Here is a 14,953-nt window from a genome sequence, read left to right as displayed (position 1 = left end):
TGGGGGAAGGCAGGAGAGAAGCAGAGAAGGGATGTGTTCACGGAGACGATAATCAGACCTCCCAAGCTGCAGTGAGGACTGCGGCGAGAAGCCAGGAACCTGGCAGCGTTTAACAGGGAAGGGGGAGGGCAACTCCCGCCCTACCCAGCTCTGCGCTGGTCCCGAGCATCCCCTGCGCGCGGGAACAAGGGAGGAAAAGCTCTGTGCACGGAAACCCGAGCAGCCGGGCAGGATCGGCTGCGGGAAGGCCAATCGGACTGAGTCTGGTGGCGGCGCCACGTGACCGGCCTCCTTCCCCCACCCCCTTCTCCGTCCTTCCAGGGAAGACGGGCATCCCCGCCACCCTCCCGCCCCCGCCCCTCGCGTGCCGCAGCGGCGCGGGGGGAGCAAAGGCGAGGGGCCGGGATTCCGCCGCAGTCTGCTGCAGCACAGGGGTGGGGAAGGGGAGGAGGCGAGCTCTTTGCAGCCGCAGCGCCCGCAGTGTTTTCCGTCAAGGTCAAGCGTATCCATTCTTGGGCAACCCAGTCTCTACACTTCCATCCTCCGAGCCATTCCCACCGCCGCTGCCACGCGCCTGGCCGCAGCATCTCTGCTCCTTTTGGACCACTGCCTCAGCCTCTCGCTGGGTTTGCTGCGAGGATAGGCGGAAGCGGGGGGGGTAGGGGGGAGAGGCGGCGTGATGGGAGGGTTTCTGTACATCCTGCTCGCGAGCTTCTCAGCTTCTTTTGTCGAACGAACACCTCATGCTGTGCCCCTGCTCCGAATCCCGCACTGGCTCCCAGTGTTCCGTAAGAGAGCATTAAGGGCCTTCAGAACCAAGCCCCAGGTTAACCCTTTCCAGCCCCACCGTCCCCTCTCACCAGAGACCCAGTCCCTCCGGATCCTTTGCCCTTCCCGGGAACAGTCATCGCTTGCCTGCTTAAGTGACTACTGTTGGTGTGTCTTCTGCCTGGGGTGCCCTTTGTGTATCTAGCAAATTCATGGACCCAATCTGATTTCAATAATGCAGTGGAGGGTGGAAACCGGTCCTGAAATGCCCTTTAGCAAAGGTCACAAAGTTGAAAGCCTACAGGGATCAAGCAGGCCAAGTAAGGCCAGTGGACAAGGGCATAAGAAAAACCTGTCTGAAGGGCGGGGATCCTGCTCTCCATTCAGGGCAACATGCTCCTTGAGGGGGGGGGGGGGATGTGAGTCCTATGATGCTAGATATTATGAGTTTACAAGAAAAGGCACAAATCCAGATTTTCATGTGTCATCTCTCAATTTTTAAATGTTGATTTGATCAACATTTTAATCCCTGTGGGCCAGATAGAATCCCTGTAGATCCTCAGCACGTGACTTCCTGTCCTAGCAAAGAGAATGGTTTTCATAGGAAAAATACTTTGAAAAAATGTTGAAGGTGAAGTTTTGCTCTTGAAGCTCTGAAGACAGCTGCTGTGGAGGCAACAAGGAGTGGACTAGGATTTGAATTTGTTCCTAAAATGACATGAGATGTTTTAAGCTACTGAGCGCCAGAGAGAATCTACCAGAAACTAGAGGACTGGGTTTGGGAAACGGGCAGGAACCAAGGGTAGAGTGTAGGGTGGAGGCCAGTGGGCAGCCAGCAGTTAGCCAGGGTCACCCACCCACCAGCATCAACCACCATGAATGATTACAAACATTCCTTCCCATCCTTGTGGGGGCTTCCTGAAGGCCCAGGAAGCACCCTGCAGAGCTTTACTTGTGGGGTGGGGTGGGTGGGTGAGGGGGAGATAGGAGGGGAAGTCAACCCCACCCCCACCCCCAACCTCTCAGGCTTCACACAGTGGGATAATGCTCGGAATGGAAATTTGAGAGCTCCTTAGGAAGAGAGAATTAGAGATGGTAGCCAAATTTTGGCAACTGTCCCAAGGCTGAGGGTCTGGAGACAATGGGGAAGATAAGGCTGAGGCCATCTTGGGAACCAGGTTACTCTTAGTTCACCCTGAGGTTTTTTGTAGCTATGATGTGGTCCCCTTCTCTGTCTCCCATCCCTGGAAACGTAAAAAAAAAAAAGTCTCCGATACTCACTGAGCCTGCCTTGACTGGGGTGTTTGTAGAACTAGTAGAAGGGGCCAAGTTTTACATCTATTTTGGTATAGTGTTGACCAAAGACAGTACGGGCTGAAGCCAGAGCTGGATCAGGAGAAATCAAATCGCACAAGAATTTGCAGTAATCTTGGAGAGGGCTTTGCAGTAGTTACTTGGGCTTATCCTGTGAAGACCTCAAGGGGTCAGGAGGACCTTGGCTGACATCTCACTGACAATAACAGAGAACAAGCTACCATTGACTGGGTGCTTACTCGTGCCAGACACTAGGCTACATAAATATATTACCTCTTTTCTCCATGCAGTGATTGCATGAGAGAGTCATACTCTCTCCTACGAGACTATTATTATAGTTCCCATTTTACAGATGAAGAAATTGAGGCCCAGAAAAGTGAAGGGACTTGCCCAAAGCCACAGAGATAGAAAAGTGGACCGACCTGCTCTCCAGCCAATTGCCACCCCCGCCCCACCCGCGAAAGAAATTGTCATCATGTCTGCACTCACCAAGCACACAGTGGGTGCTGAGTACATGTTAAATCGATTCATCTAAAGAAGGCCAAAAGCAGTGCCCTTGACTGTCAGATCTCTATGCCCTTGGGCAAGTCATACACCCTCTCTAGGCCTAGGTTCCATCTGTGGAATGAGAATTATAATATGGACCCCAGGATTATTGTGGGATTTACACGAGACCAAGTCATAGAATCTCTGTAACTTGCCATACATCCAGCAGCTGTTGTTGCTGCTAAAGATGAGGACAGTGGGGAATGAGGAAGGAGCAGGGAAGGAAACCAGGATCTGGAAGTACCAGCACTCTATCAGCTCAGATGGGAAATTCTCAGGAGGCCCCGCCAGTTTGCAGTTTCTAAGACTACTGTGTCTTTATTCGTTCATCATTCCTGGAACATTTACTGTGTGCCAATGCTTGATCTCATTTCATTAAAAACTCTGTTTCAGTGCGCTCCCAGCTCGGGTGGCCATCCTGAGGACAAGGCCATCTCACCTGCAGACACAAGCCATGTGTGAGTCCAGGGAGCTCCTTCCGGTGCGGTTCCGGCCCTGGTAGTGGGTGGCAGCGAGCACAACTGCTGGCCTGGCCACAGACTGTGCGCCATCGGGGCTCCCAGGGGCCCTGAGGTGTGTACCAGCCAACCCCTTCTCACCATCTGTGATGACACCAAGCCTGTAGCAGCGACCATACCATCTACAGGACTGCCTACCGCCGCAGCCCTGGGCCAGCCTCCGCTCTGCCTGCTGGCCTGGCTGGAAGACGACCAGCAGGCTCCCCAGGGCTAGTGGAGTAGCAATATGTCAGCCACCCTCCCGGGATGGAGGAAGCTATGTGCAGCCAGGCCTCTGTCGCCACTCTGCAGGATGGTAGGGTGACATCTGCCAGACAGACATGGACAAATGCAGTGCTGGAGGGGGCACCTGTACCCTGCACTGTGTCAGCACCATGGCTAGTTACCGGTGCCAGAAAGGGCACAGCCCATCTGCAGATGGTGTGCTCTGCCTGCCCCAGTCAAGGACTCCCAGGGAAGCCCCGAACCCCACGACAGGAATGGACAGTGCAGTAGAGGAAGAGGTGCGGAGGCTTCGGTCCAGAATGGATGTGCTGCCCCACTGCACAGCCGGGCCTCGAGGGCCCGGGAGCACAGGCTGCCTGACCCCAGCAGACTCCTCAGTCACTCCTTCCAGCAGCTGGACCGCATCAGCTCTCTGCGAGAGCGATCTCCTTCCTGGAGGAGCAGCTGGGCTTCTGTTCCTGCAAGAAGGAGCTGTGACAGGCCTGGCCCAGGTCCCTGGCTCTGGCTACTGAGAGCCCGTGCCCACTGGGCTGGCTAGCACCCCGCCACCCCTGCCAGTGGGTCCATGGCTGAGGAGAGGTACAGGGGCCCTGCTGGCTGGACAGGGTGTTGGGGGCACCTCTGATCTGTGTCAGAATAAACTGAGGGTTCAGGGCAGGGAAAAAGCTCTGTTTCATTATGAACAGATACTCAATTAGTTTCATTTTACAAATGAGAAAATGAGGTTAGAGAGATGAAGTAACTTCCCACAAAGAGGACACAGCTGGAAAGTGGCAGAGGCAGGATTTGAACTTGGATCTGGGTGCCTCCAAAACTTTGTTCTTTCTGCTTTCTAGTCAGTCTTTCCTCCGTTCACCAGAACAGTTATCCGGCATTGACCCAGGCCAGGCCTTCTGCAGCGGCAGGCGAGACAAGACCCAGCGAGTCTGAAAGAAGTTTCCGGGTCAAGCTGGGGAGGCAGACAACTCAGTGGACACTCACAACTCAGCATGACAAACTCTCTGCTGGGTGGGAGTGTGGTGATAGAAGAGGGGCTGTGGCTGTAGACTTGTCTTTCTCTTTGGCCCATGGACCCCTGAAGCACATCTTGAACTTGGCAAAGTGTCCAAGTCCCCCACTCTAAAGTGAGGAGGAGACACGCCTTCATCCCTCCTCTCTGGGTGGATGGGATCGTTGCAGTGGGAGCAGACCATAATCAACGGTCTTCTTCCAAAGAAATCCCTCCCAACCAGCCTCTCCTCTGTCTCTATGTCTCTGTCTGCATCTAACACACACACACACACTATGATGACAAGAGGTGGGTGATGGGTTAATGTGGGTAGATTGAGTTTCTCCATCCTTTGGCATGCCCTGCCTGGGTGGTCCTTGGCATTTGTCGGTCTCTACTGTAAAGGCAAAATGACAGGATGCTTGCATTTAACAGCCTGGGACACATGCATTAAAGAAATCAGGAAGGGGCACCTGGGTGGCTCAGTCGGTTAAGCATCTGACTCTTGATTTCAGCTCTGGTCTTGATTTCAGGGTCCTGAGTTCAAGCCCCACATTTTGTTCCATGCTGGGCGTGGAGCCTACTTAAAAAAAATCATGAAGATGGGGCGCCTGGGTGGCTCAGTGGGTTAAGCCGCTGCCTTCAGCTCAGGTCATGATCTCAGGGTCCTGGGATCGAGTCCCGCATCAGACTCTCTGCTCGGCGGGGAGCCTGCTTCCCTCTCTCTCTCTCTCTCTCTGCCTGCCTCTCTGTCTACTTGTGATCTCTCTCTGTCAAATAAACAAATAAAATCTTAAAAAAAAATCATGAAGGAATGTCACCCAAACATCAATAGTGATTATCTCCTGCTAAAGTTACATATAATCTTTATTTTCTTATTTTTACTTATTTGCTTAATTTTTTTTTTTTTTAACAGGGCACCTGGGTGGCTCGAGTGATTGAGTGTCCCGGTCTTGATTTCAGCTCAGGTCATGATCTCAGGGTCATAGGATCAAACTCCTTGCTGGGCTCCAAACTCAGCAGTCTGCTTGTCCCTCTCCCACTCTCCTCCCCCTGCTCGTGCGCTCTGTCCCTCTTACAAATAAGTAAATAAAATCTTAACTTTTTTTTTTTTACCATGGACTTATGTAATCAGTAAAAATATAAATGAAATTATCCTCTATTTTAACAATTATGTGTGGCCTCACAGGTGTGGGAAGGGGTCTGTTAGAAGCCATTTTACAAGGGGCTTTGCCCTGAGCACAGCTGGGACTGGACAGGACATCACTGAGGGGAGAGGGGAGGAAGTGAGAGGTCATCGAGGATTAAAAACAATGAGCCACTGTTCCTGAGAGTGCTCTGAGCCTAGGTTCTTCCCAGACCTTGATGTGACTATCTCATTTAACCCTCAAAGCCAGATTAGGAGAGGAAACCAAGGATCCATTTTATAGAATCCTCCCAGTGGCACAGAGCTTTTGTATTCCCAGCTACATACACACACACACACACACACACACACACACACACACACGCACACACACACACACATACACACACATACACACAGTAGTACTGTGCAACGAAGCAGGTGAGAAATTGCTTCATTTTCCTGTGAGAAAATTAAGGCTAGACAGGAGACTTGCTGAGTGCAGTCAGCAGAGAAGTGGGGGTACTCCTACAATTCAGGCCTCTTTTTTCTTTTCTGGCAGTCCTCCTCCTTCTGCTACCCTCTGCCAATTGTGGAGGCTTCCTTCTTGAAACAAATGACTCAAGGTAAATTGCTGACTGGACTTCCCCTTTCCAAAAACACAGGAAGTCTGTGTTGTTTGTAATTGTGGGAGAATGATTTCAGGTCTGTTACAGAGTGGGCGGGGCCAGATAGGGGATGGGGTCCTGCAGGAGCAGGGTTCCCTGCAGCCTGGGCTGGTAAGGGATGCCCCCATTTTTGCTGAGGGTCATGTGAGTGTGTCTGCTAGAGTTGGCCCGAAGTCCCACCCCAAAAAGCTGACTTAACTATTATGGAATTTAGAAAAATGAGCCCTGGGGGGAGTTTCAATAATAATAATAATAATAATAATAATAATAATAATGGTGATGATGATGATGATGAAAGCTCACATTTATGGTACATTAACCTTTGTACCAGGTACTCTGCTGAGTGGCTGACACACTCGAATTCATTTAAGCCTCATAGCAGCCCTAGAAAGAGATTCTATAGCTTTGGAGCCAAAAAGAAAAAAAAAATTGGATTCAAATCACAACCATGCTGCCTCCCAGCTGTGTGACCTTGGGGAAGTTATTTATATTCATTCAACAAATATTTTTGAACACCTACACTTGCTGCAGTATATGCCACACACAGCTCAGTGAGCAGAACACGGATCCCTGCTCTCTTAGTGCTGAGGTTCTACAAGGGGAAGCAAACTGTAAACACAGTTGGTTTTGTTCGATGGTATAAGGCTGAGCAGGGGTGAGGATAAGGAGTGCTGAGGGGTGTAGGCGTGGAGAGGGGATCTAGTGTTAAACAGTTGTGTCAGGGAAAGCCTCACCAAGAAGGTGGTATTTACGTAAAGCCGTAGGTGTTGAGGGAGTCAGCCACAGAGATAACTGGGGGAAATCTGTTCCAAGCAGGAGGAACAGCCAGTGCAAAAGCTCGAGGTGTGTCTGGTGGTTTCAGAGACTGGAACAGAAAGAGACCGGGAGAGAGTCCTCATACCCCCAGCAATGCTCTAGTCATTCTTTCTCATACACGCTTTGTGTGTCCTTCATCTCTCTTCTCATATTTGTGATTATTTTATTTATTTGGGTGTTTGCCTATTCCTTGTTTGTTTCCTTGCAGCACTAGGCTCCTCATAAACAGAGGTCATGTCGGTCTTGTTCAGTGGTCATCACAGAGAACCTAGGAAGCCCTTAATACTAGTTGAATTAATGAATTAAATCCATTCATCCATCCATCTAGTTGTATTTATGATAGAAGCTCCCCATCATGTATAACACTATTTCACAGGGCGCCTCATTCGGAGTTCTAGTTAGAAAACGAGGAAGAGGGAGTAGTTAAGAACGTAGGCTCTGGGGCCAGACTGCATGGCCGGTCTGAGATGTGTCTGGTCCAGGTTTCACTACTTACTAGCTGTGCGATCTCAGGTAAGTTAGGAAAAAAAAAAAATCAAAACCCAAGCAAACAACAACAAACCCCACTTCTCTGTGCCTCAGTTTCCAAACCTGGAAACCAGCATCATAATGGTATCTCTCTCCAAGACCTGAAAGCATTTGAAGCCGTGCCAGGTGGCTAGTGCTTAGACTATGTGCTAGCTTCTGGGGTTTTTCCAATGCAGGCCAGCCATGAGAACCAAACCTCTAACTCCTTTCCTCCCGTGCCAGATCCCTAAAGGAAACTGCGAATGGCGAATGGCGAGTAGTGCCTGCTGCTGTGTCTGGGCTGTGTGCTAGCAGCTGGGGCGCTCTTGTGTCTCTACTGGAGTAGCACTGTGTGGAGATGGTTCCTTGCTGTACCACCTCCCAGAGTGATTCTCTGGCCCTTTTCTGCTAGACAACCCACAGTGGCCTCCTGTTCACAGTGGAGAACGTTAACTGATAAAGCTATCAATACTGAGTACCTACTTCTATGCCCGGTACTTTAAACATTGATGATTTCATGCATTCCTTCTACAGACCTGACAGGTAGTTAGTTATTAACAATCCTCTTCTGCAGGGGAGAGAACCAACTCAGGTGAGGTAACTTGGCTAAGGACACCTAGTCAAGTGAGTGGCAGAGCCAGGGTTCAAGCTCACGTGCGGCTCCCCATTGCTTTCTCTCCGCATTGCTCTGGCAGGATTTTCTCCTCCAGGACTTGTCGCTGTCTGGGAAGACAGCCCACAGCTCAGCTCTGCCTAGACAGAAGAAATCATGGGAGCGTGTCCCTAAGCCAGAAAGAGAGACAGGTCTGGGCTGCCTGGGAGGAGCTCCGGCACTGGGAGGGGAACCGACTGTTTCTTGCCTGGCTCAGGACTTCAACAGGAGAAGCCCTCCTCCCCATTGCTCTGTAAGCCAGAGACATTTTCACTCTGAGGTCTGAAGCGGCTGTCACTGGGTGGCCTGATTCCCATGGAAATGTGGAAATGGAAAACATCTGGGCCTGCTGTGGTTGCCAGGCAACAAACAGTTCCTCACTCACTTGACAGAGTCAAGGAGGCTGCCTTGGTGCTGTCAGAGACTGGATCTGATGCCCAGAGACTGTGATCCTGGATCTGATTTGCAATGTGACCTTGGGCAAGTCCCTGTCCCTTTCTGGGGCTCAGTCTCCCACCCCTTGTTTAAAGAGTGGTTGGACTGTGTAAGTCACAAGATGAGTAGACACGAGATAGCTGGGATCAGAGAGATGGTAGGGCAGGGCCAAAGCCTCAGGGCCTGGCCATGGGTGAGAGCAGACCCGGCTTTCCTTCTGTCTGTCCTGTGCTAGCCTGTCCTGGCCCTGGTTACCAGCCGAGGGTAACAGACATTGTCTTTCTCACCCCAAGCTAATTCAGGCCACCCAGGCTCCCTACCAGGCCCACTCTTACAGTCTGGGAACCATCTTTGGACCCACAATTTTGGCAAAGTTAGTGCAGCAACTTCCTACCCAGCATGGGTGGGGGGGTTTCCTGAGTACCTGCCAAAATGAAGCCACCCAGCTCTGGGTGTTTCCCTGAACACCCATTCCAGGACATTCTGACGCTGTTAGCAGACACTGTGCCGATTGTAAACACCGAGGGCTGTATGCTGTGCAGCCATCAGCAGAGTCAACACAACCACAACAAAAAATGACAAGGGTTGCCCTTTGCTGGGCTCGGCCCCGCAGCATATGCTTTGTGTCCGTGATCTCATTTAATCCTCATAAAATCCAGAGGGATGGGAACATAGGTCGTTTTTTACAGATGAAGAAATGGAGCTTCAGAGAGTTGAAATGACTTGCCCAAGGTCCCAGTAAATGACAGAGCCAGGACTCACACTCAGAGTTGGTGCCACCGTTTGGGGGTTCAAACCATTCTAGGGCACTATTCCTCCACAATCTCAGAGGGATTGTGTCAGAGCTGGAAGGGCTCAACCTGCCCTCAGTCCCCACTTTACAGATGGATAAATCAAGGCCCAGAGAGAAGTGACTGGCCCAAGGTCACAATAGCAAGCCAGTGTCAGAGACGATTTCTATGACCACTCCCCCATAAGTCTCACCACACCATTGCAGAAACAGAGAGTGCTCCCGGCATAAACAAGAAATACCGTCTTAAGAAATCTCCAGCATTTCCCAGGAAGTGGAACAGTGCCTAGTGTTCCTGGATGTCCTAGAGGTCTCAGAGTTAGGGCTGGAGTCCTAACCCTCCTCTAGGCAGCCAGGGGGCTGTGGGTGTCACCCTCTAGAGCCTACAGAGGAGGCGTCATCTCTAACCACTTGCTGAGGTGGTTTGCATGCCCAGAATATTCTCCTTCTCAGCTGCTTTGGCTGGTTAATGCCCATCCATTCTTCAGGTGTCGGTTCAATGTAACTTCCTCAGGGAAGGCCTCTGCGAGCCCCCGCGGTCTCCCATCCGTAGAGTTTCATGATTCCAGTTCTTTTCCATAATGTCACGGACCACAGTGTGCCCTGTGGATTCACAGCAGAGGCACATGTAACGAACACCAACTTCAGAACTCACCTTCCCACCACTGACCTACATGTGTACCTCCAGAATTTGGTATTATCCTTAAAAAGCAAGCTCATCTTTTTAACACTCACTAAGATGATGATTGCTTAATATAAGAACAGATCAGAATCACCCCTGCAGCGGCCAGGACACCCCTGAATTCTCTATTCGATCTCAATTCATCCCTAAAGATGGGGTCTGTTTCTTAAGGTCAGAGCAGTGTTAATGTCCCCATATCTCAAGACAGCTTTTCCTTTGGTTACTTCCTTCAGCCCAGGTCTCAGACCCAAAAAGGCAAAAGATTTATTGGGCATTACAGGTAAATTTAAGGACTTTCAGATGTAATTTTGAATGATATGTCCTTTCCACCTGAGGGCTGACTTTAGAGGTGAAATCCCTCCAGAGACAACTCTCACCAATATGGGAGAGTACTGAATTTCTATGCTCCCTCCCACCCCTCCACCAGAAGCCCCATGAGGATCTGTTTGGCTTGGCTCTCTGTACCTATTTCCAGCACCATGCTGGGCATAGAGCAGACACCCCATAAGTGTTTATGGAGGGAATGAATCACATTTGCTTCCTTGTGGACGTAAGACCAATGCGATCTGTGTGGGTCTAGGTGGCTTTGGGTGCTCTCACTTCTCAAGGCTGGAAGCCACTTAAACATCTATTTGCTTTTGCTCTCCTGCATACATAAGGCCCGAAGCAGCGTGAGGGTGAATGGGTGTATACTTATTTGCCCACACATGTATGTGAAAACCAGATGCAATTTTCTACTGGGGGCAGTTACATTTGTATCAATTTCCTATTGCTTCTGTAGCAAAGTACCATAAATCTAGCAGCTTAAAACAATGACAATCTTATTGGCTTATATCTGGAGTTCAGAAGTCCAAAATGGATCTCACAGGGTGAAAATCAAGGTGTTGGCAGGGCTTGCATTCCTACCGGAGGCTCCAGGGAGGAATCTGTTTCTTTGCCTTTTTAGCTTCCAGAACTGCATTCCTTGGCTTGCGGCCCTTCCTCCATCATCAAAGCCAGTAGCCTGGCATCTTGAGATCTCTCTCTCTCTCTGGGCTTCTGCCTTCACACATTGCCTCCTCTCTTATAAGCACCCCGTGATTACATCAGCCCCTCCCTCAAAATCCAGGATAGTCTTCCTCCTTTTTAAGATCCTTAATTTAATCACATCTGCCAAATCACTTTTCTGTATAAGGTTATGTTCACAGGTTCTGGGGATTAGGACCTGATACCTTTGGGAGGCCATTTTTCAGCCTACCTTGCTCCTTTGAGCAAGACACTCGATACATGTTTGGTAAATTGCGTCATAAGAAAGGGAAGAACTACTGCCCCAGCAGATAGCCCACAGCATGAGAACCTAGGGCTGCAAGAACGGAGAAATTCTGCAACCCAAAGCCCTCCAATGTGGCATCTGCCCCCCGGGAATGCTGGTGACTCCTGCCCCAGCCTCTTCCAGGCATCAAACTTTTTGTTCTTATTTTAGATCTTGAAGAAACAATTTACAAGTTTGTTACCAAACAATAGAATCTTGATTTGTTTATCAATTAATTGAACAGAAGAACTATTTTTTTTTAAAGATTTTTATTTATTTATTTGACAGAGAGACACAGCGAGAGAGGGAATACAAGCAGGGGGAGTGGGAGAGGGAGAAGCAGGCTTCCCGCCAAGCAGGGAGCCCGATGCAGGGCTCGATCCCAGGACCCTGGGATCATGACCTGAGCCAAAGGCAGACGCTTAACGACTGAGCCACCCAGGCACCCCAGAACTAATTGTTTTGATTAAGCATGAACTTTGGAGTCTCAAAGACCTGGATTCAAACCCAGGTTCTACCACTTCCCTCTGGGAGGAGCCTCAGATGATATGTATTGTTTTGGGTTTTTTTGATCTGTAAAATGGGGATAATAACAGAACCTCCATCATAAGGTAGTTGTGATAAATGAGATCATTTTTATTGTGGTTTTCATAGTGTGGTTCCCAGACCAGTTCCATTAACATTACCTGTCAGTTAGACCCATCCCTGACATTGAATCAGAGACTTCTCGGATGGGGTCCAGCAATCTCTATGACAACAATCCTTCTGGAAGATTCTAGCGTAGCTCAAGCTTGAAAGACATACATATATATAACTCTCTCTATATAGATGCCTTTATGCCTTACTCCTATATATGCCTATATATATAATTCTATTATGTATTATATAACACACCATATGTTACATATACACTTAATTAATAGTATATTTAATATATATAATATAATACATATTAATATATATATATTATATTACATATAATGTGCTAGGCATAAGGAGCCTGGCACACAATATGCACTCAACAAATAGTTCTCATCATTCTTATCACCAACGTTCACTCTTGATAGTTCTAGCACTTTCTCTTTGAGATGTTGAGTTGGGTATGTCTGTCTCCCCCTTCATATCCTACCAACACTGAACATGTTAGGGAGGTCTCCTACTGCAACCTATCACTCATACTGCTGCCCTTGAATGAAGTGGTCTTCCCGCCTCTCCTTGCTCACTATTTCTCCAGACAGGTTAAGCTCCCCAGCCAAGCCTTGCCCATACCTGCATGCCAACTGTGTATGCATTGTAAGGAGCACACCCCACCCCCCAACTGGTCTCTTCTCCAAGGTACCTCAGCTGTGCTTAGGGCTCTCCAGCATGTCTGAGCCTCAGATGAGGGCTGACCGCCCTGAGGCACAGGGGAAGTTTCCTTCTCTAATTTGGGACCTAAGTTTCTCCTTGTCTGGCTGGCTTTGGTAGCTCCTTTACCCTGCTGACTCACTCTGCTCAGAGGATGACCAAAACCCCCAGCCCTTTTTTTCAGGAACCGTCTGAGCTCTGGGGATTTGGGTCACTCCAATCCTTGACATGTGCAATTCTTTTCTTAAAAATAACATTTACTTTCGAATTACAAGAGTAATACATCCTTGGTGCAGTAATTTAGGAAACAGAAAGGGGAAAAAAAACCACTGGTAATGATCACTTTTAAATGGCCTGATTTTCATAAGTGATCCTATATTTTTGTAATCAAGAAAACCCCCTCCACACTTAAGCAACTTTCATTTCTGGGGGAAGAAAGGGAATTGGAGAAAACAAAACTAATGTACCTGGAGTGCTGGGCCCCTGGGTGGTCAAGGGGTCAAGGTGTCAAGTAGGTCAAGGGTCCAACTCTTGATTTCTGCTCAGTTGTGGTCTCAGGGTGGTGGGATTGAGCCCCAAATGGGGCTCCTCCATCAGTGGAGTCTGTTTGAAATTCTCTCTCTCCCTCTGCCCCGCCCCTCACTTGCACACATGTGCGTGCTCTTTCTTTAAAATAACTAAATAAATACACAAATAAAATCTTTTTATTTATTTATTTATTTATTTGACAGAGAGAAATCACAAGTAGGCAGAGAGGCAGGCAGAGAGAGAGGAGGAAGCAGGCTCCCTGCTGAGCAGAAAGCCCGATGTGGGGCTCGAACCCAGGACCTGGGATCATGACCTGAGCCGAAGGCAGCAGCTTAACCCACTGAGCCACCCAGGCGCCCCCACAAATAAAATCTTTAAAAAACTTTTATTCATGGGTATAATTGTGAATTCTAGCATATATAGATATCTCTGGTCTCATATACAATTCAAACTTATGTCAGTGTATAACAGTGTATACATTGTTATAGTGTATAACAGTGTATAACAGTGTAAACTCATCTCCCAAAGACACTATTGCTATTATTTGGGGTATAGACTCCAGGATTTTACAGTTAATATCCTGTATGTTTAAACTTAAATTAAGGTCTAGGGGATGCAAACTGGTGCAGCCACTCTGGAAAACAGTATGGAGCTTCCTCAAAAAGTTAAAAATAGAACTATCCTATGACCCAGCAATTGCACTACTGGGTATTTATCCGAAGGACACAAACATAATGATTCCAAGGGGCCCATGCACCCCAATGTTTAGGGGAACAATGTCCACAATAGCCAAACTATGGAAAGAGCCCAGATGTCTGGGGCACCTGGGTGGCTCAGTGGGTTAAAGCCTCTGCCTTCCGCTCAGATCATGATCCCAGGGTCCTGGGATGGAGCCCTGCATCGGGCTTTCTGCTCCTCGGGAAGCCTGCTTCCTCCTCTCTCTCTCTGCCTGCCTCTCTGCTTACTTGTGATCTCTGTCTGTCAAATAAATAAATAAAATCTTAAAAAAAAAAAAAAAGAGCCCAGATGTCCATTCGCAGATGAATGGATAAAGAAGATGTGGTATATATATACAATGAAATATTTCTGAGCCATCAAAAAGAATGAAATCTTAAAAAAAAAAAGAATGAAATCTTGTCATTTCCAATGACATGGGCAGAACTAGAGGATATTACGCTAAGCGAAATGTGTCAGTCAGAGAAAGACAAATACCATATGATTTCACTCATACATGGAATTTAAGAAACAGATGAACATAGGGAAAGGGAAGGAAAAACAAAATAAGAAGAAAACAGAGAGTAAGGCAAACCATAAGAGAATCTTAATCATCTTAATCATAGGAAACAAACTGAGGATTGCTGGAAGCTGGGGTAACTGGGTGATGGGCATTAAGGAGGGCACTTGATGGAATGAGCACTGGGTGTTATATGCAACTGATGAATCACTAAATTCTTCCCCTGAAACTAATAATACAGTATATGTTAGCTAAATTGAATTTAAATTAAAAAATTAAAAGAAAAAAACATTAAAATTTAGGTCTAAACTTAGCACTGGATTTGGAGATAGACCTGGTTCAAATTCTGTCTCCCGTATTTATTGGTTGTATTACTTTGGACAATTTATTAAATCTCTTGGAACCTCAGTTTCCTCATCTGTAAAATGGTGGTGATAATATCTATTCCCCAGGATTGCGGTCAACATGAAAATTAATGGAAATAAAACACACAGTAAGAGTCTGGGAAGAGCGTATAT

General features: G+C 48.2%; 1 pseudogene; it reads left to right on the top strand.

Annotated features, from left to right (window-relative positions):
- The first annotated feature begins 3,082 nt into the window (after positions 1-3,082).
- On the top strand, positions 3,083-3,848 carry LOC125098968 (epidermal growth factor-like protein 7; annotated as a pseudogene).
- Positions 3,849-14,953: the final 11,105 nt, after the last annotated feature.

This window comes from Lutra lutra, chromosome 4, assembly GCF_902655055.1.
Source record: "Lutra lutra chromosome 4, mLutLut1.2, whole genome shotgun sequence".
Taxonomy (NCBI): Eukaryota; Metazoa; Chordata; class Mammalia; order Carnivora; family Mustelidae; genus Lutra; species Lutra lutra.
Note: the sequence above shows the minus strand (reverse complement) of the source record. Positions and strands in the feature narration are given on the sequence as shown.